General features: G+C 52.6%; 1 protein-coding gene across 4 annotated transcripts in view; it reads left to right on the top strand.

Moving 5' to 3' along the window:
• Positions 1-4,972, top strand: part of EVL (Enah/Vasp-like) — a 267,581-nt gene that overhangs the window by 43,411 nt on the left and 219,198 nt on the right. The window lies entirely within an intron of this gene.

Here is a 4,972-nt window from a genome sequence, read left to right on the forward strand (position 1 = left end):
GTTTTGCTGAAAGAGAGGCAGTGTTGTGGATCTGGGATCCAAAGACTTGGCTTCAGTTTGTAGAAGGTAAACTTAAAAGCTGTGACCTTGGGCAAGTCACTGTATTTCTCTAGGCCTTAGTTATTTCACTTCTAGGAAAAGGGCTACTTTGAGGGTAACATAGAGGAGAGAAGTAGTGCATAAATGACAAAATTTTGCTATAATGTTTGTATTTTATATTTTGGAATCGGGGGAAGCTTCATCAGTCAATATTTAACTGGCTCAGATGCTACTTTTGTAAAAACAGTCCTGATTTCCATTCCCCATTTCTCCTTGCTTAGCATATTAGTAGTCTCTTGTGTTAAACACACGCGAACAAAACTTAGAGGAAAGAAGTTAACTGGGCTCATTACCCAGAGGAATGAGGAAGAGGGTACCAACCTGGGTCCGTATGATTCTTGCTGGTTCCTTGGGATGCTTGCAAAAGCGTCTCTAACTGTGTCGGTTTTGAGACTCGGTATGTATGTTTTGGAAGGAAGGAGGGCCTTTTAGCGGGTAGGGTAACTGTTCATTGAGAAAACACTTCCTAAACATTTACTAAACATAAGCCCCAGTAGAAGATGCAAGTACGTGACCTGTGTGTAATCTTCAGGCCTCCCTGCAGAAATTTACTGTCCTGAGAGGGTGCTGAACCGACAGCAAAAGCGTGGGGTGGGGTAGCCAAAGACAGACAAACGCTGAAGTGTAGGATAAATTCTTAGGGACACCGGTGAGGTGCGTGGGCAGGAGGAGGATGTGGTTTTGCCGTGCTGAGAACTGAAGGGAGCCTTCGGGAGGAGGTGTCCCCTGGGTGAGTCTGGGAGAGGGGAGGGGTTCAGGTGAAAGGAGATGAGGCAGGGGCCACTCAGGAGTCTGGGGGCCGAGGTGTGGGAGGGGGTGTGGCGTGTGCCCCCGGCCACGCTTTGCCTGATGAAACCCGAGGGAAGAGCTTTTTCTCCCCAGAGCAGCCGAGTCTGTTCCGTCCTTTGCTCGGCATTGGCGACATCCCTGCCCCGACGTTCACTGCGTTGCAGAGGTGAGCCCTTGTCCCCTTCAGGGTGTGTGTGCCGACACTCAGGGGAGGCGCTTCGCCACCTTTGCTTCCCCACCAGTCTTGCTCCCTCCAGCCAGTGACTTAGGCCCTTTGTGCTTTGGTTTGCCTCTTTGTAAAGCGGGGGTATTACCTGCCTCCCCGAGTGATGGTGTCGATTAAATGAGATTACTCACGTGAAGCATCTAGCGGGGGGCCTCAGGAGATACTCAATAAGTTAATTTCTTTCATTTCCCTTCGGTAGCAACACACTTAGGTAGACCCCCACCCTGGACTGGAAATTGCACACGAGCCGGGAGGGGGGCCTGACACACTAAGAGTGGGGAACCTCGAAACTCCCCACCTCCCTGAGAGTGCAGACTCGAGTGCCAGAAATCAGGCCTTGGAGGATGACCGGTTGTTGAAATGCTCGTGCCACAGCAAACCAACCAGGGTGTGACTAGTCAGCTGAGTGCTTGGACCCCGGCTTTGTGGGCTCGCAGATTCGCTGGTCTGAGAGATTAGGTTCCTTGCAGTTGGTGGACCGAGATTCTGGTGTCTTCTATCCAGTTAGGATAGCACGGCCCGAGCCCACCCCACGTGCGGACGCTCCCTCAGTGTCTGCATACTTCATCCACAGCCAAGCGAGCTGTGGTGAGCTGATGTGGGCTGCACGGGGCAGGTGCAGTGTGTGACCTGCAAGGGTCTCCCCTTCCATGGGAGGGCACAGTGGATTACACACAAGGACACGGTGGTGGGCACCTTTCCAACGAGCAGCAGCTGTTGTACATGGGACAGGGTACCTTTGGGCCTGGGGGTTCTGCCTGACATCAGGAGAAGCTTCTGAAGGCCCTCAAGTCGAGGATTCCATGTGATGGTTCTCTCCTGGGAGGGCCCATCAAGGTCAAAACAGAGGGGGCCCAGGCTGCACCTCAGCCCTACTGAGACCAGCTGTCCAGACGCGGAACCTGGGTACGTGCATTGCGTAAGGCTCTGCCGGTTATTCCTACGCACGGTCCCAGTTAGAGTTTGCGGGAAGAACTTGACCTTGGGGCTCTGGAAACCCTCAACTCTCTCTGTGATACTGTGTTGCTTTGGGTCAGTCACTTACCTTCGCTGTCCACCTGGAAAACAGAGATAACATTTTGTTCACAGAGATGTGGTTCAGAGAGAGTAAGGTGACCGCCGTGTGGGAGCTTTGGAAAGCTGGGAGCACCGGATACGGAAACGTGCTTACATGTGCCGTAGACTCGTAAGTCCAGGTGTATTGGATGTGTGTGGCCGGTAAAGACTGCAGCCTTTGGTCTGGACTGAAGCCTTGCTGGTTCGAGGCCTTTCTTGGGTTCGGTAACCTCACAGCTAGTCGCTTTGGCATTCAGGAGTTCATTTGTACTCGTTCACGAGCGAGAGGAATCGTTTTCACGCCAGTCAGCCAGTTCAGAGCCTGCCAAGTGCCAGGGTTAATCTTGCTGTGCGCTCTTTGAGACCAGCCTCCCTCCGTCTTTACCGGCACAAGTGCCGGACGAGACGAAGACAACCTGCCTTTGCCTGTGGAGGCCCTGGAGGAAACGGGAAAACTCGAAGCTCCTGCATCTTTGAAAATCACTTCTTGGCCACGGGCGTGCAGGCGGCAGGCCAGGGGCGCCAGGCAAGAGCCGGGAGCAGGAAACGGGCGTCCCTCCCGGTGCTCCCTCCCGAGTGTTGAGAACTTGTGCTCTGGCCGCCATCTTTCACTGTGTGCAGAAGCCAGAAGCTGTGCATTACGTCGAGATAGAGCCTTCTCCAGGGAGATGGGTAAAACCGTGTGCCTGTTGTGATCAGGACACCGAACAAACTCTGACTTAAATAAAGAAGCGTTTGTACTCGGCGATGAAACTCCTTTTCCTGGAGAGAAGATGCTTCCGTAGTTGGAAACTTGGAGCACTTCCAAAGCCATAGAGCAAAGACTGCGTCCGTTCGTTACTCTACGCCCTACTGAAGGAGTGAGGGAGGTAGGGATTCCCCAGGTAGAGGAAGGTAGGTGACGACGTTGTGTGTTTTCCTGGTCTTGGCCGGGATGTTCACGCTAATCAGATCCCTGGTATGAAGCAAGTGGGAATCAGTTCATCCCTGCCCTGACTGAAGACGTTAAGGACAGCTTGCTTCAAGAAAGATGGGGGCCGAGAGGAACGTGTCCTACTTTGGGGACCAGATTATAATACGGCTCAGTCTCTTGCCAGTCCAGCCCCTCTTTTCTTCTGTACGTGGCGCCCTCCGTGGCCGGACTGCGTGTTCTCTTAAAGCTCAGCCCCCAGGAACCTTCCTTCTGCCCCAGGGAACCTGGCTAAGTCGTGGATCCGCACACGCCACTTTGCCTCCCCATCTCGAAGCCTTTATTGTCTCTCCGTGAAGTCCTTCGAAACCCAGCCCTGTTCACACTTCCCTCAGGAAGCCTTTTCTGACCTCTTTATTCACATAAACTTCTCTGTTCTCTCTAAACTCCCTTACAGCACTCGAGGTAGGTCACACGTCATCTGATATTTAAGTTTTCTCAATCTGATTTTCTTGACTAGATTGAAGGTTACTTGAAGGCAGAAAGAACGTTCGGTCGTCTTCGTTCCATCTGTCACACTCGAACAGAGAGGTGGGTGCATCGTGCCTTCTCAGCACCCTTTATTCGTTTTTAGCATTTTTTTTAACCTCCTGCCACATGCCAATCATTGTTAAAGGCCCTAGAAGGTGAAATGGCAGGAGAGAGGACACTTGCTGCCTTTTCGACGTCTGTTCCCTTCGCAGCATGGAGGCGTGACTACCATTCCGAAAGAGCTACTGAATCCAGTAAGCAGGACCTGCTTTGAATGGGCAGGAGGGGTCCGGGCAGTAGGTCTGCAGGAAGGCCTGAAAGTGCCAGGTGCTGGATTTTCAAAACTGTAGGCACTTGCAAAAGCACTTGAGCTATAAAAATGCATGTGATGGTTAAGGTGTCCTTACATGCTTGAATGAAATGTTTCTCTTTTTTTGTTTGAGAGACGATGCACGCACGTGTGCACGTGTGCGAGCCGGGGAGGGGCAGAGGGAGAGAGAATCCCAAGCAGCCGCCACACTCAGCCCGATGCAGGGCTTGATCCCACGACCCTGGGATCACGACCTGAGCCAAAATCAAGAGTTGGACGCTCAACCGACTGAGCCGCCAGGCGCCCCGTAAATGAACGTTTCTGATTCCTCTAGATTCAAACGCAAACAAGATCACACACGTGTATTTTGGGCCCTCTTGTTACCACCTCCCATGCCCCCGCAGTCCTGCGGGCTGGGGGCTACCATGCCCATCTCGCCTCAGAAGCACCTGAAGAGACTCGGAGAGGTCAGAGTGCTTTCCCACGGTCAGATATCTGCTTGATTGGGAAGTGAGCCAGTGCCCATTTTGTCCTTTCGTAGCTGCCTCCGACCCTGATCTCGTGAAGCAAGGAAGATCGGTCAGGTACCCCGGTGATACTTGTTTTATGTAGTGTTTTGTTGAAAAAGTGAATGCATCACATTTATTGGGCCCGAAGTAGGAACATCGTAATCTGATCAGCACTTTATACGCATGAACACATGTACCACGGTCCTCGTCAGAGTCCTGTGACAAAGCTGCTGTTCTCGTCCTGCTTCGCAGATAACAAAAGCCACGGCACACGCTGGCTGAGTAACCTGAGCAGAACCACACAGGGCTGGCATCTGCACCTGAGGTCCTCTCTCTCCGGGGCCTGTGCTTTTGACCGCTACCTTCGTCCTACAGGAGGCTTCCTAGGGAACAGAGATTCTGTGGGCAGTTGTTTGGGAAAAACTGGGCACCGACTCCCTGGGAAAGGGCCGTGCATAGTAGCATGAAGGCTCTGAGAAGTCCTGTGCAGTGGGGTGTGGTGGAGACCCCTGAGTTTCCCACATGTGTTTTGTGAAGGAACT

This window comes from Panthera onca, chromosome B3, assembly GCF_046562875.1.
Source record: "Panthera onca isolate mPanOnc1 chromosome B3, mPanOnc1 haplotype 2, whole genome shotgun sequence".
In the NCBI taxonomy this organism is placed as follows: domain Eukaryota; kingdom Metazoa; phylum Chordata; class Mammalia; order Carnivora; family Felidae; genus Panthera; species Panthera onca.